This window comes from Panthera onca, chromosome B1 (assembly GCF_046562875.1).
Source record: "Panthera onca isolate mPanOnc1 chromosome B1, mPanOnc1 haplotype 2, whole genome shotgun sequence".
Taxonomy (NCBI): domain Eukaryota; kingdom Metazoa; phylum Chordata; class Mammalia; order Carnivora; family Felidae; genus Panthera; species Panthera onca.
Window position 1 is genome coordinate 182,309,891 of NC_138342.1, and position 15,344 is coordinate 182,325,234.

Genomic DNA, 15,344 nt, shown 5'->3' on the forward strand with positions numbered 1-15,344 from the left:
CCACAGATGATACAGTTCATATGCTTAAAAAGGCTTATCTCTCCTTGCAATTCAGGTTCTGAGTTTCCTTGTGACCTCAGCTCCCTGATGGGCTCATAGAAACTTATGATTTGTATTTTATATGGTTCTCTTTTATAGTTGATTGGGAGTGGGTTTCCTTTGTGGGTTTCTACATACTAAATGGAAGTAAAAAATCCAGGTAAGAGTTAAACTCTTACCTTCATCTGTTGGACTCTGTTTATGGTACCACAGTTAAATTTGTTCTGCTTATAAATAATGATTCATAGCGCAGATAGCTTCTGTGAATTCTTCTGCTTTTGCTCATGCCCTTAGCACTGTAAGGAGGAAGATACTTATCTCCAAAGGTACTGTGCATCTCTGCTCATCCATTCTGAACTTGACTGTATTGAATAAGCGAAATGAAATAAACACGGGGGAGGATACAACATGTGGCCAGTTGGGGAAAGATCACGACTTTGTCCCCACTGACCAGTCACTGTGGTGTATGGAATGGCTGTTGAGGTCTTACAAACATCTTACGTGCATCTCTAGCTTCATTGTCTAGCATTCCTGCCTATAAATGCCATACAGTAGCCGAACTGAAATACCCACCATTTCCCAAACATACCTGAATTTATCTGCAAATGCTGATTTCCCTTCTGTAATGCCTTTTCCAATGTCCTCAGTTAATCTAAACTTCAAAGAATGGGGTCTGGAGCTAAGGGCTGCAAGAAGGGACAAACTAGTAGATGCTTAGCAAATTCCTTTTCTTAACCCACAGACTTTAGCCTTAGGACCAAAGCCTGGTGTGTGAACCAGGCTTTGAGTGGTTTCCCAGGACTTCTTTGTGGTTCAATGTCAGTATTTGTGCAGTAAATGAACCATATGCCCACTTCCTCTGTAACACTTTGAAGAAAGCTCATTGGAATGATGGAAATGTGTAGTGCTCTCTAGTCATTCATGAAGTTCAAAATCTAGATAGAGCCACTGGTAAGATTTGTATCTTTCAAACCAGACATCCAACTTTCCATTATTACAAGGAAATGGAAACAGAATTTGTGTTCCCTTTTGCTTGGCATCCTTCAGTCTGCAAGGAGTGATGACCAAAGAATTGCTGAGAGGGTGAGCCAAGAGGGAGCTGGTGACATTGTGAGGTATGGCGATGTCATTTGTTTTCTCAGATCATATGTGAGACTTTTTGATTTTGGGGGAGTAAATTTTCTTCCTGCTGACAATAAAGGTAATTATTGTGTCTTGAAGAAACTGCTTAAAGATCAAATTCAGTTTCCTTACTCTGCAAATGAAGTATTTATTCTATGGATTAAACACATTCAACGGTAACATTCAGTAGTTCTTGGCTACATTATGCGTTATACTTCCTCACACAGTGTTTTCTGGGTTGAATATAACGGGAGAAAAAGGCACGCAGTCAATGTGGCTTTTCATTTTATTCTTCTCTGCTTCCTTTTGTTCGGAGTTATTCACTTACATGAAATTGTGTGCCGAGTGCAGAAAGCAGTGTTGCTGCCCTAATCTTTCATTGTAGCCTAAAAAACAATTTGACTATACAGAGTCCTAGAAACAATTACCCGTAAGTATTTCCATAAAAATTTCAGTTATTTCTTTGTGAGTTTCCTGTCACAAATGAAAACTGGATGGACAGGGGAAATATGTGAAATCTTCAAAGCTATACTGAGGAATGGGATTGTTTCTACTTGCTTGGGTAAGGAAATATCAAAATAACCAAGTTAGCACATTCAGTAATACAGTGGCGTCTGAAAGAATTAGAATTAAAAAGTCATTAACAATAGGCAGTCCATTCTAAAGAAAGTGACCTGACCATTTTGGGCCCATAGTCTTTGTGTTCCTACCTCCTCATAAGTAGCCCAGTTAGACAGCAAAGACAAAATGGAGATGAGCAATGCTTTTTTTCAACAGAGGTTGGTTCAATTCATTCATTCTTCTTTTTCCACAGAAAAATGAAAGATAGAAAGGGAAATCCTTTTAGATGGAAGAAAGAGAGTAGAGTGTGTGTTGGGGCAGGGGAAGTGTGTATTTCTATTCATCAGTGATGGAGTGTTTCCTGTTTGGCCCCCTTTAAATTTGCTAGAATCAAAACCTATCTAAATACTTTAACTAGGTGAGGAGATTCCTGGAGTGATTCACCAACTGCTTTTTTTTTTTTTTTCCAGATTCCACATATCTCCAGGCTCATAAATATTCATAGTGCTCAGACTACTTCTAAAGTATATATATTTAGTCAAGAGAACAACAGCTTCAGTGCTGCCCAGAAAAGCTATGCTCCACGCTTGTGCCTCATTCACAATGGCTTCCTGGTAAGTTCACTCTGTGACAAAATTCTTCCTCACTGCTTTTGCCCACAGGACTCAGGTCTTTTTGGTGTTTATGTTACTACAAGTATGCTTTCAGCTTTCTGTCACTGTCCAAATTCCTGAAGTCCCTACATCACCATCACCACCCCAACAGCGTATCTACCAAGAGTTCTTTCTGGTTCTGCTCCAGTCCGCTACTCATTTATTCCTCAGGATAAAGAAATCTTCTTTTAAAAATATTCTCCAGGAAGCCCCTGGAATCCAGATAGTCCTGCCCAGGAGCTCCAATGGAGTCAGTCTTCATCAGACTAATTTCAAAGTTACCAACTTCTGGGTTTTTCGGTTCACTTTCCAGAAGGAAGTAAATTTGGTTCCTAAAACCTTGCTTAGGTATGCATTTCCTCTTTCTTCCTGCAGTCTCTACCTTGTTTTTAAGAGCTTTTGCTTGAAATAAATAAATGCTTAACTCTTGGGGAACTAACCACCTAAGAAAATATGCCAGGTATGATAGAGCAAGAAGGAAATATCTTGAGAACCAGGCTGACTTGGACAGCACAGTCTACTTTTCTTGATTAAGCCTCTTAAAAAAATTGTATTCTGTCCACATTTTTCTCATCTCTAAAATGGGACTAATAAACATGCTCATAAATTAACCATGGCAGATAAGTATGAAAATATACCTGAGACATTCAGTATGGTGCCTGACCCATAGAAATATGCATGATACTTTCTTGTCCCTTATTTTCTTGTTCCTCTTCCTTACCTCACTCAGACCACTTAAGTTGAGCTCAAAATAGAAAATGTACAGGTACACTTTAACATAACTGACAGAGGGAAGTCCCTGTATCTTATTATAAACTATGGAACCATACTTGTATTGACATTAATCACCTTCTTCCAAATATACTCTGGTGAAAATTGCTGTGATTTCTGTCTCCAGTTAAATCAACTGCTCTGATCTTTTCCTCCCTCCCTCCCTTCCTTCCTTCCTCTTTCTGTGTCTCTCTTTCTTTCTTTTTTCTCTCTTTCTTTCTTTCTTTCTTTCTGCTTTTTTTGATTGAAACATAGGTGACACACAATGTCACATTAGTGTCAGATGTACAACATAGTGGTTGGACAAGTCTATACATTATGCTATGCTCATCACAACTGTAGCTACCATCTGTCACCACATACTATTACAGTGTCACTGACTATATTCCCTTTGGTGTACCTGTTATTTTCGTGACATTCAATTTCTCTGATTTTTTCAAAGAAGAAATATACTAATATTAAAAAAAATTTATATATGAACACTTACTCCAAAGAGATCCACTTAAAGCACTTCTGAACAGCGTGTGTGTTATCTTCAAGAAAACTAGAGATTGGTGAAGTTTTGCTTCACTGTTTAGATGCCTATAAGAACTGACAGAAAACCTTTGCAATAACCAAGTGTAATTCTTTCTTGATATTTTCATTTTCTCTACTATTTACTGAGAGAAATCTGGCTTAAGTTAGAAAAGTAGTTGGCAATCAGTAAGCACTTCAGTTCAAGATGTTATAAACTGTCAAAAACCAAACTTACCAAGGTGATTACCTCTCTTTGGCCCTATTACATCTCATGATTGAACTGTCACCTACTTGTTTTATTCATTATGATAATGGATGCAGTCGGTAAACGTATGCAAAGTATAGAAAGTCAGGTTAGGGCTTGTTAGGAAGACAGTTTGATAGGCCATGCATTTGAACATTTGGAAGACATCAGTCAAAATCTGAGATCTGTTTAAGCAGGCATCTTGACAGGAATGATAACACATTTACCGTCTCTACAGTCAATAAATTGCTTCCTTACCTCCAGATACCTGTTGTGTAATAAAATGTACCTTAAAATGCATTCAGGGACGCCTGAGTGGCTCAGTCGGTTAATCGGTTAATCGTCTGATTTCAGCTCAGGTCATGATCTCACAGTTCGTGAGTTCGAGCCCTGCATCAGGCTGTCTGTTGTCAGCACAGAGCCTACTTCAGATCCTCTGTGCCCCTTCCCCATCCCTGTCACCTCTCTGTCCCTCCTCTGCTCCCTCTCTAAGAACAAAATAAACATTTAAAAAATGCATTCAAAAACAACTTCTTCCTTTCCTCCTCCCTCTGCCCCTTCTTTTTCCTCCCTCTCCACCTCCTCCCCTGCCTCATCTCCACTCCTTCCTCTTCTTCCTCTTCCTTCCTCTTCTGTGCCCTAGAAGTGTGTGGAAAAGACTTCTTGCTAAATGACTATACATTTTAATTCTCCCTTAGGTGAAGAATCCAGATTTTATTGGAGGAGGTAATGAAGTCACCTAAAGTATTTCATTTTCTAGTACTCTTTGTCAATTGTCGACAAAAGTATTGTGTGGGCGCTCTCTGCCAAAAAGAAGCTGACTCAGCTGCTTCCTGGACTGTGAACAAAGTGGCAGAAATTTGGGAAGTCAACTTGGACTATGAGATGACCTTGGGGATAGAAGCCACAAACTAGGAGGTAGAACAGAAAGATGGAAGGAACATGAGCCCTGAGGACTCTGGAACCTGCAAAATTTTGCCTAAATACTCCAGATTCCCTTTGCCTGAGAGAAAAGTAAAATTTTATTTTGTTTAAGCCTTTTATATTTTGTGTTTTTTTCTGTAATGTAGAGCACATCAAGTTCTAAGTGATAGAAGTAACATTTTCGGTTCCATGGAATACTATTTTTCTTCTAGGTGTTTTGATCAAAAAGTAAATAAACAAACAATCCCCCCAAACACTAAACAACCATAAACAATAACAAGATAAAACAAGAACCAAGGAGGTCAATTAAGTTCGTAACACATTTCAGCCTAAAGCCTACATGTAATGCCTCTATGTCAACGTCAATCTAATGCCTACAGGTCTCCATATAAGAGACTATAGGAGTCTATAGGAGCACATTAAAGGCTCTGTAAATTACCAGAGACAGAAAAGTGGGTTAACTTTGACCTAGCCCCTCCCAGAGATAATTATTTGTCTATGATCCCTTTCTTGTGAAACACTTGTTAATATTGTGGATAAGTAACACCACAGGAGCCATTTTAAAATAGAGCCTCAGCAACCACTGCAGACAAACTGCCTTACTCGCCTTTGTCTGAACCTGGCCAGAGCCTTTGGACCTGGAAAAACAGCAACGGTTTTAAACAATTGCTGGAGAAGTCAGAAGGAGAACGGACACCCTGATCATAAGAACAGTTGTGGACTTTGTGCAGTCACAATCAGTAATCAATCAATGCAAAACCCAGAATAGCATAGCTTGTTAACACCATAGAAAACTTTTTCTTTTCTTCAACTCATGGAATTGCCCCTTTACTTTTCCTCTTATGCTTTCACCCTACAAGTGGGACACTCTTTGGGTTTCTACCTCAATCTGTGTTCCCTGAACCGGAGTTCTAGGATACCAAAATTAATGCCCATTTACTTCTCTTTGAAGCTCTTATTTGCAGATTAACTATACCTTATAGAATATAGTTTAGGAAGCTGTACTTCGGTTTAGTTTTAGGAAACATCACTTTCGAGACTGCCCAGAATACTGGGCTTAATGAAGTCTTGGACTGACTGAGAAAAACGAGAAGTGCCTCCGGCTCTGTTCCTAACTGCCTAGTGAGTCCATCTTCTGTAAAATAAAGGACTTTGAATCAGATTGCCAATTAGCTTTCAGCCCTACACTTCCATGAGGTCAGATTAGGTCTGACAAACAGTTATCTTTTGGGTGTTCTTAGATGCAAGCATATGCGAATAACCTATATATATATATATATATATATATATATATATTTTAAAAAGCAGAATAGAAAGTCTCATATTTTAAATTCTTCCCCAGCATCAAAGAAATGTAACCAAGAATTAAACATGGTAATTTTCTCACAACATTGTTTCCTGACTTCCTTTACAGTTACCATATTTTTTTCTGTCATGGTTGCGTGGGCTGATGGTTACCTTCATGAGGTAATTGCAGGATGGAGTGGGGTCCACTATTCAGATGGAGCTCTGGAGGTCATTGATAGCTCTTAACTAATTTACAGTTCTTTAATTCTGGCTTGAAACTGTTGACAAAAGCAACTAACTGCAAACTAATTCTTATATCAAAGGCTGGTTTAGGGTTAGTATAATCTGTGGGAATATGATTCTTTATACTAAACAGAAATGTCTTCCCAACTGGCTGAACTCAGTGACTCAAATAAATTGAGAAGGAAGAGTATGTAAATGCGTTTTCACTTTTGGCTAACCTCCTTACGTATGCAATTTGATAGTTTTGCTTTACGAGTAGGAAAAGTGACGAAAAGTGTACTAATTTTTCACAATAATATGCTTTGTTGCAAAGCAGCAAATGCAAACTCACCAAAATGGCTTGACCACTTTTTTATTTCAAATTTTTAAATTGAATTTTGGAATGTTTTTGTATGTTTTTGTTTTATAGAATTTAACTTTGAGTACTATTTCTGATAATAGGTGTTTTAACATGTGAAATTATCCTAACATTGTTAAAAATTTTAGAGCAGTCATGGAGATAGACACTTGAAGCTGTCCAGGATAAATTCAGTATAGCTGAATACAAAACAAAACAAAACAAAAACTTCAAAGGACATGAATCTAAATTTGCACACCAGAGGAATTAAGAAGGGATTATTTACTTTAACTTGGCTTTTCTTAATTCACTACTTTTCCTCATAGTTTTGCCATAGACAGTTAAACCAACAATTCACTGAGAACATATTTGGACGGATAAAACATAGTTTCACAGATCTCTTTTGCAAGCATAAAGAAAGATACACCAAAACCCACACATGTGTAGTCACCTCTACAAGGCTTCAGTTTGTATTAGGTATTTGGCTTGGATGCAAGCCTATGGAAAACCAGCTATGCAGAACCTCTCTCTAATTCATTCATTCATTCATTCATTTATTCATTTTTAATGTTTTTATTTTATTTTTTGAGAGACAGAGACAGGACGCTAGTTGGGGAGGGGCAGAGAGAGAGGGAGACACAGAATATGAAGCAGGCTCCAGGCTCTGAGCTGTCAGCACAGAGCCTAAGGTGGCCTGGAACTCACATACCCGACCACGAGATCATGACGTGAGCTGAAGTCAGACGCTTAACTGACGGAGTCGCCCAGGCGCCTCTATCTCTCATCTTTTAGATCATGTGGGACTGATGGTGAAGGTTGCAAGTGCAAGTCATATATCAAATGCATTTGCTATGGCCAACAGCACAAAATGAGGCTGCTTGTTCCGATGTTATTTATTATCTGCTTTGGGTAGTGTTCTTGGTTGCCTTCAAAGACTGTGAGTTTAGATATTAACATTGAGTTTAAGTTACATAAGCTCTGGTCATTCTGTGACACTTTATCAGCAGACATAAAGTGCCAATTCACTCTGTTTCTGTGGCCCAGTCAGAACAATGGACAACAATCACTAGATCACATTGCTAAGGGCACCTTACTCAGGCCTAGCAGACTGTGCTGTAGGCTGCGTGGATAATGCATTCATGGCCTTGCCCTCAGGATCCTCACTGAAAATTGTGTAGGACAGATAGAACGGATTATATGGCCTACTTTCACTTCCCTTATCTCCCTTGCTAATAAAACCTTGACTTTGCTCATTTACCACATGATCAAGGAAATGACCTCATCCACGGCTTGGGTGAATCTCAATTAGACTAAGTAATCATGGTGGTGTTATGTTCATGACTTTGATCATTCAGGTTTGGGCAAGTGACCCAGATGAGGCCGATGAGCCATCTGGAGGGGATTCTAAGATCTGTTTTCTAGCTCTTAAAGAGGCATTAGGGACATGTGTTTCGTGGTGTTGTAGTTACTGATCTAGATCTAACATCTAGAACTCCTGCAGGCCTCTTACAAAAGGAAAGGAGCCAACCGGAGAGCAAAGGCCAAACACCAAAGATGGTAAAGCAGAGAGGGGAAATAACCTCTCTGGTAATGGTGACATCATCCTTAATGATTATAACTCACCGGGAGTCACCCCAGTTCTAGACCTTTTGTTCTGGAGGCAGTACATTTCCTTATTTTCAGGGCCTATTTGAGAGGGCCAAAGGCATCATTGCTGATATATGTAAATACAATTTATCATCTTATACTTACCTTATTGAATTTTACGGTTAAAACAGATCTTAAAATTTAATGGAAGTAAAATACTAAAGTAAAAATGATCACTTTCTTTTTCCATGGCAAAAACTACTTTATTAGCAAAGTTACCATAAGGAAATGCAGGTGATTGGTGATGCCATAGATTCTTGATGAGGCATTTCTTGAAGTGGCCAGATTTTTTTCTAGGCATTCCAGAAATATGTTTTAAACACAAACACAACTGGAAAGAGAAAGAAGTTATGGGATATTTGGGGATATGAATCCCTAGCCAGGCAAGAGGGTGAGAGAGTCCAAACTAAGAAACCTTAAAGATTTTTCTTAACGGGTACAGTCAATCTGGGAGGCAAAATCTTGAGTTACCAAGATGTTCAAAGTCTTCCACATCAACAAATTCTCTTCTAACCTGATACTCCACCTCCTTTCCAGTCTAACAACCCTTAGATCCACTTCCTACACTGTTCCCCTGTTTCCCACTGGTACATATTGGCCAGGCCCCAACTCTTTTGGTGAAATAGTCCCAGATTAGGAACAGTGTTCCCCCTTTTAGCCTACAATGAGACATGACTCCAGCTATTGGCCTGCTTATAATGAGAGAAGGTGGAACAGATCTGGAAAGGGACATGCTCTGTTTTGTAAGGCACATGCTATAGGTAAGATTCTTGCAAGGTGTCCAGACACAGGGAGGCTGGTCTTCTCAACTGTAGGGGAAAGCAGATTGCTTCTGCTAGCCCAGTGGGGGTAGAGAATGCAAGGCTTCATGGTATTCTGGCACAGCCACACAAATAAACTTATACCAGGCCTCAGAATCTTACCTCTTCTCTGGCAAAGCACTGAGTTTAGTAGAGGAGGTCTGTCAAGCTGCACATTCAGTGTTCTTTGTGTTCCTGCTAATCTTTTAATTAAAACCTGGGCTGGATATCTAACATGGCACAATGTACTGCTGCGAAAGTGAGAGTTTCTTTAAATGCTGCCATACAACAGTTGTAGCAACAACAGAAAGCCCTGACATGATAGTTTACTCATCTGAGCCTATCTTTTCTTGTTTTCCTTAATGACTGATTCCAAGACAAATAAGAAAAACTTGCCAATAATACACAGTCCTTATCATTTCAATTGCTCCTATCTTGTTCTTGCGCTACAGCTATTGAATAATCCAATGCTGTCCCTTCCACTTGTACTTCATCCAGATCCATGTGAGGTGAAAGAATCATGGCTCTCAGCATGCCAAAGGCCAATGTCACTTCACAGTTCACCAGCGCTGCCTTCGTTGCTGCCATCTGACTAGAGGAATGCTCCATTTCCAGTATCCCATCCTGACGTTCTACTTTCTAGGGTCACTTCAGACCCCGACCTTGTGTGAGTTCCTCCTAAACAGAGGCCAGGATTTGGGTAAGGATAATTTATTTAGGAGTTAGGGACTCCAAGGAAGTAGAACGGAGGGAAAAGGAAGAGTAAAACAAGGAATTATGTGGGCTCCTTCTGTGGGTGGGGAAGGGGGTTGCTGATTCCATGGAGAACTCCCGAGAAATATAGAGCTAACCTCCCAGAATTATCCTTCTGAAGGACAGAAGGCTGGGACATTAATTGACTTTGTACTTGTCTCATATTCTTTGACAACTTCTCCTGGGCACATGAATCTCTTGCAATTTCCCTGCAGCTTCAGAGAGGGTGGAAAGGCGCACAGCCCTCTTGAGGTCAAATGCTATCAGTGCATAGTGACAACTGTGGGTGGAATTTGAGGTGGGCACAGAGAGTGTGACATGGGCACCAAGCCATCAACTATAACTCCTATCTATAGGAGACTCTCCTGATTAAGTCATAGAATGGCCTATTGTATGTTTCTGTGGATTGTTGGGTACTGAAATTCAAAGCATTCAACTTGAGCATACTAACGAAGTCTGTAAACAGAAAGCTCACATTAATGCAAATGTATAAAGCAAAACATACTAAATTGAGTCATATTAGACACTTTTTTCCCTTAATTATTTTTCCAACTAAAACTCCAATGCATTATTTTTGTAATTTTGGTCATTATTGCATCAACTGAGAAATGCTACAATTTCTTTTTAGCTTTTTATTTTTGAAGTGGTTATAGACTCATGGGAAGTTGCAAAACGGGATAGAGTCCCATGTACTCTTTCCCCAGCTTTCCCTAATGCAGTACAATTTTAGGTCTTTCTCTATTTCAACTTTCCGAACTGAACATGAAGAGCTAGAAGAGTAGTCTTCCAAAAGCATCTGATTATGCCACTTCCTATAAATATTCAACATCTCTACATCAGCTATTGTCTATTTTGCTTTTAAGACTCTTTCCCCACCATTTCTATAGGTTTAACTCTTTTTGTGGGGTTCATTCATTCATCAAATATTTTTTGAGAATGTACTAGGTATTTGAGATACTGTAGTGAGCAAGGCAGGAAACAGGTTTGTCTTCCAGAGGGGGAAGAAAGACGATGGGTAAACACTATGGTCAATAAACATACTAATAAGTTACATAAATCCAATTATGGTAACTATGATGAATGGTATAAACAAGCTGATGCTACATAAAATAACTAGGACAGTCCTCTCTGAGGAGGGAACCTGAAGTTATACTTAAGAGATTTAAATAGACCAGCTGTGGGAAGGAAGGGCAGTAGAGAGAGAATATTTTAGTCAAAGAAAACAACAAATGTAAAGGCCTCAGTTGAGGCCTTGATTTGAACAAGCAAGAGAAAGGAAGCGAGCCACTGAGGAATGAGAACGGTACATGGTTAGTGAGATACACAAGAATGATATGGTTTAGGACTGGCAGTCTATGGTCTGAATTTGGGATTTTACTCTAGCTGTAATGAGAGATCACTGGAGTTTTTGAGCAGGGCGATGGCATGACCTGGCTCATGCTTTGGAACAGCACTGTCCAATAACACCACCTGGAGGGATGGGAATGTTCTCTGCATTGCCCAGTAGAGTTGCCATATCAGATGAAATACGTAGCTATTGAGCACCTGAAATGTGGCCAGTGAGACTAAGTTATGTGACTTTAAATTCTGTTTAATTTTTTTTTAACGTTTTATTTTATTTTTGAGACAGAGAGAGACAGAGCGTGAACGGGGGAGGGGCAGAGAGAGAGGGAGACACAGAATCGGAAGCAGGCTCCAGGCTCTGAGCCATCAGCCCAGAGCCCAATGCGGGGCTCGAACTCATGGACCGCGAGATCGTGACCTGAGCTGAAGTCGGCTGCTTAACCGACTGAGCCACCCAGGCGCCCCAATTCTATTTTAATTCATTTAAATTTAAATCAGTACCTGTAGCTATTTGCTACCATATTGGTCAGCAGAGCTTTAGAAAGATCATTCTGGATGAAGAGTAAGTTGAGGGCAGAGGTGAAGACACAAAAGTGAGGAGAGAGATGCCAACTAGGACACCATCGACATAGTCATGGCAAAGATAATGGCAGCTTGGACCCCAGTGGTAGCAGCAATGAGGACAGGTGGATAGTTTTCAGATATTTTTGAAGGTGGCAAATAGCACTTGATGGATTTGCATGGGGAGGAATGAAAGCCACAGCCCAAAGATGGTTTCTAGTTTTTTTGGGCTTGAGCAATGGAGTGGGAGGTACCAACTATTAAAGACTGTGAGACCACGGGACAAAAAGATTTGAGATAGGGAGAAAACACTTACTTTTATTTTCTTAAGTCACCTCCATTATTATTATTATCTCTCACGAGTCTTTGTTACTCAATGATTGTAATAGATGAGACAGCTCATCACCTCTACAGCAGGGCCTACAGCTTTTTTCTATCTATGGTTAGGTTATGATAGTGCCCCTGTTTGAAACAGACTCTCTTGTTTTTACCTGATTATATTCCATGCAACATTAATAAACATTTCTTACACTTTTTTTAGCCAAGACCAAGTCCAAGGAATATATTTTTACATCATTGTTGAGGCACATTATTTACACGTACTTTGAAATGAGAATTTGAGGAAGAATATTTAACCTTCTTACTAATGGCACCCTCTGACATTCTGTCTTCAACTTGATTTGATTCTTTAAAATGCTGCATGTATTCCATAAATTTATTTTTCTACCACCAGAGTCAAAGCCCAGAGTTTGAAATTCATTTCTTCAAGACTGATGTCAAATACTGCCTTTACTCCTTCTTCTAAGGCTGCTTTTATTGCCTCCCTGTGCAGAAGCACGTTCTGCCTCTCTTAGGGTATTTACCATACTCAGCCTTTTCTTAATGATACCTCATTTACTTTTCTTATCTGTGTGACTCACTGACAAGTACAAATAATGGAACGAATAATGGTTATCTTTCATGTCGCGTAGAACAAAGTTGGTCTTCGAATAGGTGTGGCATTGAGTTGAAGTCGAAGATGTATTCCGCTGCACCACGTGTAACACCAGATCACCTTAACGTCCTGCCACTTCATGGCTTCCGAGAGCATAACTACCCGCTGGTCCATGAGTATGACTCTACACAGTGCAAGTCACATCCAGCTAGCAGTGGGTTAGAAGAACAACCTCCCAGAGTTCAGAGCTTTAAAAAAGGGAAATTAAGTGGAAAGGGTACAATAGTTTTTCACTTTCTGCCTCATCTTTATCCTACAGGTACATTTAACAATGCTAGTGCAGCAGGGTGATTCATTTGAGGAAGCCCTACCTCCACTGCATTGCCCTTTCCCAGGACACTTCATCCTGAAAGTCTGTACATTCCAGGGGCACAGATAAGTCTTTTAACGCATTTGTTGGTAGAAAAGAGAAATTTCAAGGTACACGGTTTGCCCTAAAGAAAACCTCTGAACAGGTTTTTGTATATGAAGAACTTAGATTTCAGGGATGAAGTTGGACTTGCCAAAGGCAGAGGAAGTTTGGTGATGGGGTGAGGGGAAGGCAGGGAGGACTCAGAGAGGGTGGCATTGGAGCCTTCATAACTGGGAAAGAGGATACGGTTTTTCCAAGTGTCACAGACAGTTGTACCTACCCAAGCATAGTTCGCTTAAAGGAGCGTGAATTCTGGAAGGAGATGTGTTTGGTGGTCAGTGAGTACTGAACGACAAGCTAGTACTCTGCAGCCTTGGCCAGGAGCCTCTTGTATTCACACTTGGCCCAGGGGGAACAAAAATTCCACTTTTGCTGCTAGCATTGGTTGGCCAAATGCAACAAACACAGATGCCAACACGGGCAAGTGGGGCCTGACCTATTTCTTAGGATATATTAAAAAGGCAATATAGGTCCCAGGGTTTTTTTTTTTTTTTTTTTTTTTTTATGTAATAAAAGAAGTAAGGAGGGAGCCTTGAAAACTGGCTAGCATTAAAAATTCCACCAACCTTGGTGTTTGGAGACTTCAGCCAATATTTTACAAAGCGACATTATCTGTATTCCAAGTGCCAGGGAGCAATCCACTTCTGTTATACAACAGTTACAAAGTTAAAAGCTATAACAAAAACAGAGAGGTCTTAGTGCTCAAGAGGTATCTGGCTCAATATACTTATTTTCATTCTATTTCAATAAAATAAAGCAGGTCAAATAAATTGCTTTCTCATCAATGTTATTAAGCTCCTTTCTCTGTATGTTGGAAAACCAGTACTGCCTTGTAGAAGACAATGCATTGCCTCATGAGGTGTTAGTGTGCTTCCTGTTAAGCAATACTTACCACGTGAATTCTGGCATTTAAAGTACATAGATTAATGCTTCACTTATGCAGGTACCATAATTGTATAAAACCAAAGTAGGCAAATCTTTTCTGCCGTTGGCTGTGGGAAGGAGACTTATTTCTCTTGTCTTTAAAACAATGCCAAAACCTTCTCTTCTCCCTCCAGCTTTTGCTATCTTCTTCCTTTTATACAAAAAAGTACTCAAAAGTTTCATTTATAATCTTTGCCTCTTCCAACTCTCTTGCACATGCCCACATGGCTGCATCCAAACTGCTCCTATGAGAGTCAAAAGTGTCCTCCATTGAGAAGTCAATGGGTAATTTCCTGTTCCTATGTTCCTTGAACTATCCACATTGAATTCAGATACGCCCCCACTCTCCCAACACACACACACGTGATACACTATCCTCACCTGGTTTTTCTCTCATCTCTCTGAAACTGCTGCTCAGTTTCTGCTGGTTCTTTCTCACCTCCTAGCCTCTAACTGTTGGAATGTTCAGGCCTCAGTTTCAGGCCCCTTTTTTCTATCTGCAATTGCACTATCTCATGCAGGATCTTGATTTTAAATACCACTGAAATGTGGATGACTTCCAAATATTTACCTTCAGTCTGGACCTCTCTCCAGAACTTCAGCCTTTAATTCTACTGCCTTGTCAATATCTCGGCTTGAATGCCCAATAGGCATCACAAATAAGTATGGATTGATTAAAGAAGGAATGGATGAACATCTTTATAAGAGAGACATTCCCAAGTCACAGTCCAACAAAGCATTTAATCGACTAATCAGAAGGCTTACGAAAACCTCCAAGCAAGGATCTTTGACTTACTGAGACATAGAAGAGAATGAAGAATTTATTCATGCATTCAATAAATATGGGTCAGGCTCTGTTCTAGGCACTGGAGAAATAGCAGGCAATAACATCGACAAGATCCCCACACCTCTGGGATTTGTAGTATAATGGGGTAGGGGGAGCCAGAAAGGAACAGACAATAAAAGAAGCAAATAAATATGCTATATGCAAAATGATGATTGGCTATGACGAATAGTACAAGGAAAGGAGAACCATTGAAGTGGCATCTATGTTCGACAGGATGATCAGATCCAGCCTGTGTGAAGGGATGAGGTTTTAAGGAAGGCTTGGGGGGAAGGGAAAGACAGAACCATGCATAATCCTAGGGAAAGAGGTTTCCAAACAGAAAGCACAGGCAGGGAAAGGCTCTGAATAAAGAGATTGCTTAATGT

General features: G+C 39.9%; 1 long non-coding RNA gene across 1 annotated transcript in view; it reads left to right on the forward strand.

Moving 5' to 3' along the window:
* LOC132691594 (uncharacterized) overlaps nucleotides 1-6,144 on the forward strand; it is a 33,870-nt gene extending 27,726 nt beyond the window's left edge. The window contains exons 2-3 of the long non-coding RNA XR_009615886.3: nucleotides 2,193-2,336; nucleotides 4,605-6,144. This is a non-coding gene — a long non-coding RNA (uncharacterized LOC132691594). The remainder of the gene's footprint in view (nucleotides 1-2,192; nucleotides 2,337-4,604) is intronic.
* The last annotated feature ends 9,200 nt before the right edge of the window (nucleotides 6,145-15,344 follow it).